The 14,249-nt window shown below is 43.7% G+C and overlaps 1 protein-coding gene across 8 annotated transcripts in view; it reads left to right on the forward strand.

Moving 5' to 3' along the window:
• The first annotated feature begins 250 nt into the window (after nucleotides 1-250).
• The window catches only part of ELOVL5 (ELOVL fatty acid elongase 5), an 85,661-nt gene continuing 71,662 nt past the window's right edge, over nucleotides 251-14,249 (forward strand). For 4 of the 8 annotated variants that reach the window (XM_030929518.1, XM_030929526.1, XM_010363987.2 and 1 more), the window contains exon 1: nucleotides 251-1,172. The gene's annotated coding sequence lies outside the window, so the exon portion shown is untranslated. Of the gene's footprint in view, nucleotides 1,635-11,137; nucleotides 11,264-14,249 lie in introns of those variants that run through there. The other 4 variants (XM_030929523.1, XM_030929519.1, XM_030929524.1 and 1 more) reach the window with 4 other exon arrangements.

Raw genomic sequence — 14,249 nt, forward strand, 5'->3', positions numbered from 1 at the left:
GGAGGCTGAGGCAGGAGGATTGCTTGAACCCGGGAGGTGGAGGGTGCAGTGAACTGAGATCGCGCCACTGCACTCCGGCCTGGGCGACAGAGCGAGACTCTGTCTCAAAAAAGAAAAAAGAATAAATTTGCCTACATTAAATGGTCAGCTGTTAGGTGGATGGACATAGAGTAGTAAGAATACAGCAAGAGGTGCACACGAAGAAAGGCTAAATATCTGGGGTTTGAATGGGGAGGCGGTAGGTTACAAGGCTAATGAAGGTCTTTAATTATCCAAGTATCGGTGAAAAACAGCAAGGATTTTCCGTTTATGCCCTGAACCCCTTTTGTCTTTAGTGCTTAAATTTGCTTAGCTGAAAAGACACTTATTCCATCTTTCCTTATTTAACAATCCTTTAGAATAATTTCTAGAGTAGGAATGGAGTTGATAGTGGCCTCCAAACAAAAATCAGAATCCCTAAGAAAAATACACGGTAAATCCTTTGCCAGCGAGTTAAGGCTATAACAGTTCTGAGTCATTTTGTTCTTGTTGCTTTATCTTGTTCAACTGCAGACCTTCACTCCAGCGGTCTCCGTGGGCATTTAACCCTTTCAGCTTTAACCAAGAAGTGGATCCCCCTTCAGAATGACATGAGTCATGGAGGAGGCCGTAACGAGGGTGGGCTTCTGCCACCCAAATGCGGCCACAGACTCCTGCCACGCCTGGCAGTAAGAAAACCAGAGTTCAGGGCATCGAGAACTTCACTGGGGCTATTGCGCAGGCTCTGCGTTCCACGCAGGCTTATTAGGAAGAAAGGAGAAAAAAATTTCCCAGAGACACGTGAAACCGAGGAGGCCAGCCCCGGCCTAGGCTCTGCACCGCATCGGATTCTGGAATTTACAATCACGAAAGTTCTATTGTCCCGCGATTGGCTCCGGGGCCGCATGACATCATAGCGCTTGATTCATCCCTCGGGTCCCGATTGGCTGGCCGCGCCATTGTGACGTCACGGTCAGCCCACGTTCTGATTGTAGACAGCCGGCGCCTTCCTCTTCCCATCGCGGCGGGTCCTAGCCACCGGTGCTTCTTTCTACATCCTCTTCTGCCCCGACTGCCACCCGCGCTCCCGCCGTCGCCGCCGCTGCCGTCGCCTTCCTGTTGCTCAAAGCTGCTGCCGCCCCTCGGGCTAAAAGGTAAAGCCGTCAGCTCCGGGAAACTTCGCCGGGGACCGCCGCTCGGCCATGACACCCGCGCGAGCGCGCGGCCGGCAAGCGGTCAGAGAGAACTGCCGTTAGGTCTCGGACCTGGTGCCGAGAAAGAGCTGCCGGAGCTGCCCCCGCTTCGCCCGCGGCCTCCAGCTCCGCCGGTTCTGGGGTACAGCCCGGCTTCTCGGGCACGGGGAAAGGGGTGCGGGCGCAGGCGGCTCGCCCCACGCCGAGGCTGAGGCAGGGCGCTCGGAAGCGTTCTCTGTGTTACGGTCGCACCTGTGCGCGCTGACAGGCGCCGCGGGGCACGACACCGTGCCCAGACCAGACGCGGGAGGGATGGGTCTGTCCGCCTGGGTCCTCCCGCCCTGTCGGCCGGAGCGCGCGGCGGGAGATCCGGGGGAGCGCTCTCGGAGGGAGCGCGCTTTCTTTGGAGGCGGCGAAACCCGGGTGAGTTCGAAGAGCCTGTGCGAGGGTCCGCGGGCACCGGGCGCCGCTGGGGGGACCCTCCAGCCTTTCCTTTTTTTCCTGTTCTCTCCGCCTCCGTTAACCCTTCGGACCTTCCCTCCTCCTCTCGGAGGGAAGCCTGCTAGCTCTGGAGCACTTCAGTTTTTATTAAAACCAGACAACGGCAGCCCTCGGTACTCTGGGAGGGATGAGGCTGGTGAAAAGGCGAGAGGGCGGGGGCTCGGGGGCGACCGGGGCGGTCCTTTCTGGGAGCCTGATCGCTGGAGAGGCGGGAGCGGTTGGCGGCGAGGGAGGCGCGCGGCGCGGGGGCGGTTCTGCTCTGGGCTGGGGGAGCTGGAGTGTGTGTTGTGTTGCGAGTTGTAAGGAAAAGTGCCTTTTTACTGTTTCCACGCCAGTAAGACTCTCCCATCCCACTACCTCGGATGGAGGGAGTAATGCCTAAAGCAAGAGTTCTTGCTGTTCCGTATCTGGCAACCGTTCCGTGTTCTTGCACTTGGCGGTTACCCCCGCCCCATCCACAATTGTGAATTAAGCTCCTTGATTGCAAATTTGGAGAATGCATTTGGCCAAGTTATGCAAAGTGGCGGGGGTGGCGGTGTGAGGGTGGGGTGGGGAGGTCTCTTTCGGAAGAATCCGGTGCATGGTTTATTAGCTGGACCGAGGAACCGAGAGGTGCTGGATGGCATTTGTGGGGAGCAAGCAGCCTAATTTGTTTTAAATAGCGGGACCCGTGGCAGGAAGTGCTTCATAGAATTGTACGGAAGAGCTGATGTTGCTTGTCAGGTTTTGTAACTCGTTCTCTTAACCGCTTGGCAGATAACCTGTTGGTCTGCACTTGTTTTGCTTGCACGTCTCAGCCAAAAGCATTTGATGCAGAATCTACAGATGGAGACAGGCGGTTTTGCATTAGATGGCCGTGGACAAACGTTTTAGCCTTCCATCTGTGGTTTGGGACAAGCGGGTTACTTTTTAGTAGCTCAGACACTGCCTGGGATTCTCCAGAAAACTCTGCACTTGAAACGGAAATGTTACTCATTTTCCTTTTAGATTTTTACCCTAGATTCTAACTTCTTATTGCCAGAACTTTTTCTGTACTGTTTCGCTTTTTGCATTTTCGCTTCTATTTCTAATTGAAGACAAAGGGAAAATTTTTATTGATACAGATAGGTAATGTTACAGAATGTAATACAGAACTTAGCTGAAAAGTGACAATAGAAGGTATACTAAAATTTGATAAGTTTTTCAAGAAAAATATCTTGTAACTTCAGATATTGACCTCGCCTTGACTCAATTTCCTTGTCTATAAATGGGGGTTTTATGTGGCAGAATCATTGTGGATTTCAAGAGATAATACAGATGAGAACCCAGCATTGGGTCTGCCAAATGGTCGTTTGAAAATGTTTCCTTCTCCTTCCCTGAAATCAACAGAGCTTCTTCTTGGTTACAGACCTTAATTTTTGGATGTTCGATGTTTGCAAGAATCTTTTTTTTCACTACCTCTTCTTTTGCTCCCTGCATAATCGTTGCTTGTCTTTCTGCTTCTAGAGGTGAGCATCTATCCTTGGGTGTCTTATTTCGAGCTTGAATTACACAAATCAAAGCAAAACTGTTTTCTTTTTTTGAGGGTAACTTTGGTGCCTAGGTGGGTAGTTAGTAGAGAGTGTGAAAAGAGAGTTTTACGTCTTTCTTTCCTGGCTACATTCTTCTCTCCTAAAACATTTTGTAATTTTTTTTTTTTAATTCCTCCTCTTTGCCTGCCAGCTCTTCTGTTATCAGAAGGATAATCTTCTCATTAGTTACCCATAAATAAATTTTTCCTTGAATACTTTCTGTGTCAGGTACTTATTAATACACACATGTACCTAAATGGTTGCTTTCCACACGTAATTCTTGTAACACCCCTGTGAGGTTTTATCCCCTAGTTGTCTTTTAAGAATTGAGGAGTACTATGAAGACACATGCACACATATGTTTATTGCAGCACCATTTACAGTAGCAAAGACTTGGAACCAACCCAAATGCCCATCAATGATAGACTGGATAAAGAAAATGTGGCACTTATACACCATGGAATACTATGCAGCTGTAAAAATGAATGAGTTCATGTCCTTTGCAGGGACATGGATGAAGCTGGAAACCATCCTCCTCAGGAAACTAACACAGGAACAGAAAACCAAACGCTGCATGTTCTCACTCATAAATGGGAGTTGAACAATGAGAACACATGGACACAGGGAGGGGAACATCACACACCTGGGCCTGTCATGGGGAGGGAGAGCATTAGGACAAATACCTGATGCATGCAGGGCTTAAAACCTAGATGATGGGCCGGTTGCGGTGGCTCATGCCTGTAATCCCAGCATTTTGGGAGGCCCAGGAGGGAAGATCTGGAGGTCAGGAGATCGAGACCATCCTGGCTAACGTGGTGAAACCCCATCTCCACTAAAAATACAAAAAAAAAAAAAAAATTAGCTGGGTGTGGTGGCAGGCACCTGTAGTCCCAGCTGCTTGGGAGGTTGAGGCAGGAGAATGGCCTGAACCTGGGAGGCGGAGCTTGCAGTGAGCCGAGATTGTGCCACTGTACTCCAGCCTGGGTGACAGAGTGAGACTCCCTTTCAAAAAAAACCTAGATGATGGGTTGATAGGTGCCAGAAACCACCATAGCACATGTATACCTATGTAACAAACCTGCACGTTCGACACATGTATCCCGGAACTTTAAAGTGGAAAAAAAAAAAATCTCAAAAGAATTTCTAGGATTAAGGCCTAGAGATGACAAGTGACTTGTCCAAATTCCTGTAGCTGTGTCTCCTGCAACATCTCTGCTCCTTCATATATCCCTGTGCTGCCAGGATTATTTGTCCAGTGGGCTCTGTGCCATTATGTAATACGGTTACTCCATAACTTAAAAATCTAACCTGTGTTTAAAGATTCTTGTTAATCCATCCAAGACTCACAATTTATTGTCTCTTAAATCTGTCTAAAATCTGTTCCCTTGTAGCCCACACTCGATTCATTTTTTAAATTCCTTGACTTCTCAGTTACTGATTATGGATGTGAGGGGCTGGATACAAAGATGAATGACAACAGTTCGTGATTCCAGAGGGTTTCCTGATTTAATATACACTTTAAGCCCTGTATACACGTATTTAATCTACACCTTGTACCAAAAGAGAGTCAGAAGCAGATTTCTGGGAAACTTGTATCTTTATATCTGATAAAGCTTCATGGCAGAGCTATCCATGTTAGATGTATCAGGGCCTAGCACTCCTGAATTGGTCAGGATGCCTTAAGGTGATTGACTTAAGCCTTGGTTACTTGAAGCAGTAACTGGAGCAGTGGACATTTAATAAGCTGGAGGCCCATCCCAGAATCAGGGAAGTAGAGTTAAATCTCCTCAGCTAGCTACTTCACCTTTAAGAAGGGTGTTCTTCACCTGCGGAACACAGGAAGTCAGCTACAGCGTCTATTGTAAGGACCGAATGGATGATTGGATTAAACGAAATTGACTTGAATTAAAATTAGAATTTAGCCTTATATTTCATAAAGGACTCTTAGTTGATAGGCAGGAATAGGAGGATATGCATTCTAGGCAAGAGGGAGTTTGGAGAGTAAGCTAGTGTGGAATCATTGGGCAAAAAGCAAATAGCACAATTGGCAGAAGCTGGTTTAGGAGGCAGGAGTGGAAGAAAAGGCGAGAAAGTCAAGTTATTGATGTAATAATAATAATGGCTAACTTTTACTGAGCTATTACATGTCAGACCTTGCACTGAGCCCCTCACAAGGACTTATTTCTATTATTAATGGATGCTACAGCATTCCCATTTTACAGGTGGAAAGAGGCCCAGAGTTTAGACATTTGATTTGAGGTCACAAAGCATTCCAGCTTAGATCACCTTGACACCCTGGCCTGCTCCCTCTCCTAAGGTGTTTGGTAGAATACCACCAATAAGCTTTTGAATGACAATGAGGACATTCTGAGTGCTGTGCTCCAGAAAGACAGGTTAGAGTGTAGGGTGGATTGGTGTGGATTTGTTAGAGATGGCCAGGGCATTGAAAAGGCCTGACCTGAAGCCACAGCCATGAGCACAGACTGGAGAGAGGTAATTGTGGGAGACTGTTTCCAGGATAAGACCTGAAGACCAATTAGATTTGAGGGCCAGCAAGAGGAGGGGTACTCTTTCAAAGAGAAGAGGGAGCTTTGTAATCAGATGGAAATAGCCCCACAGCCTAGGCAGATATCCAGACTAGCCATTTCTTCCAATTCCTCCTCTTCACAGCCAACCTTTGTCTTATTTTTTTGGTTGCCTTTCTGCAAGAACATGTTTCTACCACATTTCATCTATTGTCAGCTTTTCACATTTCACATCTGGGTAGAGGTGGAGCTTATAATCAGTGGCATCTTAAAACCACTGCAGGTAACTTTCCACATTTTAATATTACAGAATTGGGATGCCTCCTACACTTGTCCCTGGTAAGAAGAGGAAAGCCGCAATATTACCAAAGGTGGTGCAGCCAGATGCTGGCAGAGCCAGGCTTCTGGGCTTCTTCCACCAACTGGGTTACCTCTGCTCACATAATAGATGTTAAAACACATGTAGCTTCACGTTAGGTTTATAGTAGAGCACATACATGTTTGTGTGTTTATTAAAACTGAAGTAATTTGAGAAGATTGGAAGGCATGATTGTTTAAGTAGGGTCCCTCATTCTTTATAGAATCTGGCTGCCTTGGTTTCTTGTCCTAACTTGAAGAAAATCAACTCTGAGCATTGGTCTCTTTTCCTTTAAAAATGAAAGATTAAATTTTATTTTCATTTTGCCTAGAGCAAATTTTTATTATTTTATTTTATTTTTTATTTTTTCTTTGTTTCTGTTTGGCCAGGGATAGAGAATGAAAGTGAGATCATTTAGATCTTAGAAAGATAGATGTTGGCTGGGCACGGTTGCTCAAACCTATAATCCCAGCACTTTGGGAAGCCATGGTGGGCAGATCACTTGAGCTCAGGAGTTTGCGACCAACCTGGGCAATATGGTAAGACCCCATCTGTACAGAAAACACAAAAATTAGTTGGATGTGGTGGTACATGCCTGTAGTCCCAGCTCCTTGCGAAGCTGAGGTGGGAGGATGACTTGAGTCCACGAGGCGGAGGTTATAGTGAGCTGTGATTGCGCCACTGCCCTCCAGCCTGGGTGGCAGAGCCAGACCCTGTCCCAAAATAAAGAAAGAAAGAAGGAAAGGAGGGCAGGAGAATGTCAAAATTTGTGATGGAGATTGCAGCAGCAGCAAGCTGCTGGCTTTCTCTTTATGAGATTAAAACGTAACTGCTGGAGATGTTTTGGCCTATCCTGACCTGGTTTTCAGTTTCTACAATAGGAACCCTCACCCCCAACCCCAATTTCAACCCGTAAATGTTATTACCGGCCTCTTTGGTTCCCACTGTCATGTTTGCTCCATGGTAACATTTTTAGTTGACTTGTAGGCATTCACTTTTAGAATTGTGTAGTCCCTGGATTTAAGATATTCATATTCATACTTGGTGACCTTTTAGAAAGACTAAATTCCCACTCTTCTCCGCCATCCTCTTCTGCCAGTTCTGTGTGAAGTACAGTTGTAATTGCGTTCAGGCATGAGTATGTCTTAGTATTCCTTATTATTAGGTTGGACTTTTGTGCCTTTTATTTGATGTCTGCTTGCTGACTGGGATTTAGGAAAAAATTTCTGATTTATTTTAAGATTTTTAGTGTTGATACTGGCATGCTTTCTCTAATTGGGAGAATAACAATTTTATTGAAATATACCTGTGATTTTAAACTGTAATCTTTATGGTTATATTAGGTAGGCACCGTCTTGCGAGTACAGGCTAATTATAGGTTCCATCTCTGTTAAGTTCCACATTTATCTCATCCTTTTCCTCATATCAACAATTTCATCCTGTCAGAATTAATCTCTTATAAGCCCATGCTGAACAGGCCTAATTAAAGCCATGCTGGCGAGTTGGCCACTCGGGTCTGTGTTTTATGAGTTTCTGAACCCCAGAGTACTTGTTCCTCTTTGGTCTTGGCACAGCAAATGCTACAACAAAGTGAGTGTTATGAATTTCTCCTTCCCCAAAGAATAGTTCTTATGATACCAAATTCAGTAATTATTCATTTGCTTCCCTGAGAGTTTGAAAATGTGGTGTATCTCCCTAGGGGTAGTATTCAGGGTACTTTTGCTTCAGTCTTTGGCAGAAGAAATAATACTTCAATATTTACAGAAGTTGTTGACGCCTCCATCAACTGTATTTGTTATAAGCATCTCTGTGAAAATTTGAGTTTGCTTCTGTCTGAACTTCTGCATATTTATCTCTGTTATGGATCTGAGGTTCATTTAAAAGAAGACCTTCTGTACTTCTTTTAAGTAAGGACAGCTGTGGGAAGCAGATTGGGTTGGCAGCCATGCACCTATACGGGGTTCCATCTCTGCCACTTAACGTCTGTGTGGGCTTCAGCAGGTAAGTCACCCTACCTCTTTGAGACCCTAGGATCTGTCTAGAACCTGGAAGGTGATAATCCTGTGCCTACTTTGGAGGGTGTTAAAACTATCAGTATTGTACATGAAAGTTAGGTGGGGCACTGACTTAATTTGATTAGCATAGTAAAAACATCTGAAGCATTGTTTTAATAGCAAAAGATTGGAAGAGTTAGTAGACTAAATGTCCTTGAGAAGAATAAATTGTGCTACAGCTGGGCAATAGAATATTCTACACATTTTAAAGAGAACAAAGCTGTTCTGTGGGTAGTGAATATAGGTGCTTGGTACCACATAATGGGCACTTTTTTGAAGTGTTCAACTTATATTAATTCATTGTGGCTTCACAAAAGCCCACAAGTTTGGGACTCCAATTTTACAGATGAGGAAAGTAAGATAAAGGTTAAGTCGCTTGTCCAGATATCCACAGCTAGTAAGTGACAGAGCCAGGATTCAAACCCAGGCAGACTGGCTTAAAGACTCTAATCTTGGCCACACTGCTATGCTGTACACCTGTCAGACCTAAGTAGTGATCTTTGTATTTGCAGCTTTAGATACATGAAACAAGGTTGAGTTTCTTATTCATCATTGTATTCTGGGAGGTTGACAGTATAATCAACATATAGCTTCTGTTGACAGTAACTAAATAAAGGTTTAGATAAAGAAAGCTAATGGGGAATAACATTTATGATCAGTACTTGAAAGGGTGACCATTTGTTTCTTCCATTACTCCTTATTTAGATAATTTGAACTTAAACCTCTTTTTTGGGGAAAATCAGAAGTGTAAACACTGAATAGCTTATAATTGTTAGTATAAGAAATCAGTGTTCACTAGCCTGACTGGTCTAGTGTGGCTGGATTAGTGTGACTGGTCAAGGGCATCCAGCACTGGTTTCCTTATCTGGTCCTAGCCCCATCTGGGTTTGATTTACAAGGTATATATGCTCAGAGAAATGCAGACTGGGAGGGAAGGACATCCAGATTCTCTAGGGAGCCTCTTTCTTCAGATTGCCTCATCTCCCTTGGGTGAAAATGTAAGTCAGGTGTACAAGTTGTACAAGTCATGTATAGCTTGACAATGGGAATACTTTTTGAGAAATGTATCCTTAGGCAATTTTTTTGTTGTGTGGTCATCATAGAGTGTTCTTACACAAACCTAGATGGTTACCACATACATAGGGCGTATGATATACCACACTGCTTTTAGGCTACAAACCTGTACAGTAAGTTACTGTACTGAATACTGTAGCCAGCTGTAACACAGTGGCAAGTATCTGTATATCTAAACAATGAAAAGTTACAGTAAAAATATAAAAGATAAAAAATGGTACAACTAAGTAGGGCAGTTGCTGTGAATGGAGCTTGTAGGACTGGAAGTTGCTCTGGGTAAGTCAGTGAATGGGGAGTGAATGTGAAGGCCTAGGACTTTACTGTACACTCTAGACTTTATATACACTGTACACTTAGGGTACATTAGGTTTATAAAAAATATTTTTCGATTAGGTGTGGTGGCTCATGTCTAATCTCAGCACTTTGTGAGGCTTAGTTGGGGCCAGGCATTTAAGACCAGCCTGGGCAATATTACAAGACCCCATCTCTACTTATTTATAATAAAAGATTTTTTTAAAAATATGTATTATTTTAATATATATTTTTCCTTAATACATAAACTGTAGCTTATTGTAACATTTTTATTTTATAAACTTAAATTTTTTAAACTTTTTGACTCTTTTGTAATAATAATAGCTTAAAATACAGGCTGTATGGCTGCACAGAAAATTCTTTCTTCTTATCCTTATTCTTCAAGCTTTTTTTCTCCTTTTAAAGTTTTAAAATTTTTTTTTGTTAAAAACTAAAACATACACATTAGCCTAGGCCTATACAGGGGCAGGATCATCAATGTCACCATCTTCCATCTCTACATCTTGTCCCACTGGAAGGTCTGTAGGGGCAGTAACACGGACAAAGCTGTCATCTCCTATGACAAGAATACCTTCTTCTGGAATACCTCCTGAAGGACCTATCTGAAGCTGTTTCATAGTTAACTTTTAAAAATGCATAATTAGAAGGAATACACTCTAAATGATAAAAAGATATAGTATACTAAATACATAAACCAATGACATAGTTGTTTATCATCAGCATCAAGTATTATGTACTGTACATAATTTTATGTGTGATACTGTTACAGGTCTAGCTATGTGGTTGGTTTATTTACACCAGCATCACCACAAACATGTTACTGCTATGGTGTCACTAGGCAATAGGAATTTTTCAGCTCCATTATAATCTTAGAGGACTACATTTTTGTATATGTGGTCCGTTGGTGATTTAAAGGTCATTATGCGATGCGTGACTATTATTTTGAAAACATTCTGATAGAGAATGACATTAAGTCATTTTGATACAAGGCCCCATTAAGGGCTGCTGTGCTGGGCCATGGTGTTCAGGCTGTAAGTCTTCCACCACCTTCAGTTCTCCGAGGATCCTTAGACTCTTTCAAAACTTGAATTTTCTTTCTGGGTGTGGGAGACTAGGTTTGGCAACATTGTAATGGCTTTAAGTATGAGCATTCCTAAAATAAGAGAATCACAAAATTCATGGGGTGGCTTATATATTCACATGGAACCTGAACGGGTGATAAAACTGTTGGTTTCAGAGACACGCTATAGAGGAGATGAATACACAATTGCTAGACTGTGTGTCCCTTTAAAAAATGCTGTATTGTAGCAGGATTTTCCCCCATTTTTTACACATTTAACTCTACTTTTCCCTCTCCTCACTCACCCTCATACCCAAACAACAGTTATAAAATGTGGGTGTGTAGATTGAGTTTTAAAAAAGAAATGTGTTTTTGTGTTATATGCCTTATTTATGTTACAAAGGCTTGAATTAAAATCTTTTAAGACATTTTCGTTTGGGGGGGTTGCATAACTAATCTTTATTATGTTTCTCTACTGTCTTTTAATTTCAGCTGAAGGTATCACTGCCTTTGTGTACTTTACACAAATTAAATTGGGGAATTCAATTGATAATTTCCTCAAATGGTAATTTATTTTGAATATTCAAGTAATCACATCAGTTAAGAGACTGCACTCAGGTAAGAATCATCAACAGTTGCCCATAGCAGAAAATGTTGCTTAAAAGTCTTTTGAATATTTGTTTCCCTGTTATTTGCAATTGCAGTCTTTTGGTTTAGATGTTTAGAATATGATTGAAGTAGAGCCCAGACTGCTTAAGCTCAGGCTTTAAGGGAACCATGAGACGTGTGTGTAGTATCTTGGTGTTTGTTACCTGTCTTGGCCATTGATTGTCTTCTCTATAAGGATGTTTCATCCAAAAAGGAAGTTGCCCTTTGAAACAGGTGCCCTTTGAGCTTCTCCAGAGAGCCCCATAAAGACATGATCCCGGGACCTCATGTTTCTAGGAGAATGTAATATTGTGATGGTTTCATTTTCAGAGCAGCTCCCTTTTCTTCCCTTTGCAAGGAGCAGGAACAAAAAGCAGCTTTTTGTTCCCTTTGTTGCCTTTGCAAGGGCTTAGAATAGGCTCAGCGTGACCCAAGGGAAGTTGGATGTGACTAGTGACAGTAAGGTAAGTACTTTTCGCTGACCCCCTGGTACAGAGTTCATGCTTGAACTTATCATCTTTTTAAGAAATGGAACTGGCATATTTTAAAAGGTCTCTTAAAATTTAAAATGTGGGTGAACAGTTGCAAAGTACTGTCAGAAGACCAAGTCTCATTGCATGATCTCCTTGCCCCATGGATTCAAATATCCATCCACCCACCCACCATCCACTCTTAGATATTTATTTCTAGCCCATCTATTTCTTCTGAGCTCCACACTCACAACTTTTCATCATTGGGTTCCCCACATACCTCCCCTGTTGACCAACATAGTCTGGAGCACCATCCTCCACCAGTTTGCCCAAGCTATTAAGCTGGAAGCAATGCTTGTGTTCTTCTCTCTCATCAACCACGCTCTTACCAAACTTTGCTCAACTGTCAGTCACCAGGTATTACTCATTCATACTCTCTGTCCTTCTTAGCTTATTCCCCTTCCTCACATTGCCCCAGCCTTCTGTAGCACATCAGATCCTTCCTGGACAACAACAATTTCTCCTTGGCTCCTTGCCTCTGTTTTCTTGATTCCTGAAAATTAGATGAGGCAGTACCTGTATAGTGCTGTGCATAGTGTCTGGCATGTTTATCTGGCACATAGTGTAGGTATTTAGCAATTATTTGCCTGAATGTGTCTCTAAATACATATGTACCTTTCAAATATAACCAGTCCTATAATATGTGCTAATGGCTGTGTGAAACTGAGTATGCCTTGGTAGCCTGAGAATACATAATGTTTCACAAATGAAGAGCCTACTTGGGCAAGAGACTTTAGCAGGCCAGTTGCCTTGCTTCCAACTGAAGGAGTAGAATACCAACAGCTCTCAGATCATACAGATTGCTAGACACCTTTTCCTGTTGTGGCGTGGTGCAATGAGGAGCTCTTACCTATGCCTGGAGACATGCCGTCTAAGGACTCGTTGGCTGCAGTCTGTGCAGATCTTCAGATACAAGGAGATGGCCATAGCTGTGGTGCTCTGCAGATGTGGCAGTGGCTTCATCAAGATGAACGAGGGGCCCCTGGAGATGATGAAGCTGCTCACATTGCAGTACAAGCTACTAGAATTAGGTCTGCTTCTGGACAAGGAACAGCTTGCTGGAATGGACATCCATGTTTGTGTGAAGGGTAGTGGTCATATGGTTCAGATTTATGCTGTCCTTCAGTACATCTCCAAAGCCCTGGTGCCCTGTTACCCAGAATATGTAGATGAGGCTTCCGATGAGATCAAAGACACCCTCACCGGACCTTGCTGGTGGTTCACCCCTGTTGCTATGAATCCAAGAAATTTGCAGGCCCTGGTGCCTGTGCTAACTACCAGAAATCCTACCAGTAAGCCCATCACAAAGATCAAGGTTTACTTTTATAGTAAACAATGGTTGAAGGTCTTTAAGGTTAAAAAAAAAAATTGCTAGACATCTCACCTGCCCTAGAAGCAGAGATGACACGTGCTATTATTTTAAAGGGCCTTGCTTACCTGCCTATTACCTGTTAGGGCTTTCAGGTGGAATATGCCAATGATAGACCAGTGTGCGTGGCACTGTTCCCAAGGACGGAATAGAGTGAACTTTGATGTCTAGGCACTCAAATACTCCATAATAAAATGATAGTGGAAACCGGCACTCTTTTTTTTTTCTTTATTTCTTTTTATTTTTGAGACGGAGTCTTGCTCTGTCACCCAGGGTGGAGTGCAGTGGCGCGATCTTGGCTCACTGCAAACTCTGTCTCCTGGGTTCACGCCATTCTCCTGCCTCAGCCTCCCGAGTAGCTGGGACTACAGGCACCTGCCACTACGCCTGGCTAATTTTTTTTATATTTTTAGTAGAGACGGGGTTTTACCTGTGTAGCCAGGATGGTCTCAATCTCCTGACCTCATGATCCACCCACCTCGGCCTCCCAAAGTGCTGGGATTACAGGTGTGAGCCACTGCACCCGGCTGAAACTGGCACTTACTCCCATTGCCCAGGATGGAGTGCAGTGGCACTATCTCAACTCATTGCAGCCTCAAATTTCGCAGGCCCAGGTGTTACTCCTACCTCAGCCTCCTGAATAGCTGGGACTACAGGCAAGCACCACCATGCCCAGCTAATTTTTTATATTTTTGGTAGAGACGGGGTTTCACTGTGTTGTCTAGGCTGGTCTTGAATTCCTGAGCTCATCTGCCTGCCTCAGTCTCCCGAAATCCTGAGATTACAGGTGTGAGCCATTGTGCCTGGCCTGGTCCTCTTATTTAACCTTGTTTTGTTTGGCAGCAACATTGAGCCCAGGCTAAAGTAGACCATACATGTCGGACAGAGCTTATCTGCTTCAGTAGCCACTTGGTCAGTATTTGTTGATCACTCAAACCCACTCAGTGTTGGTCATTTGCCTGTGTTTGCCTCTGCTAAGGAATGTGGACCCTACAGAGACACGTGACAATACAGTTACCAGTAAAAAGACCCAGTAGGAATTATGAGGTGTATACTC

The sequence above is a fragment of the Rhinopithecus roxellana genome, chromosome 4, assembly GCF_007565055.1.
Source record: "Rhinopithecus roxellana isolate Shanxi Qingling chromosome 4, ASM756505v1, whole genome shotgun sequence".
NCBI classification, from domain to species: Eukaryota; Metazoa; Chordata; class Mammalia; order Primates; family Cercopithecidae; genus Rhinopithecus; species Rhinopithecus roxellana.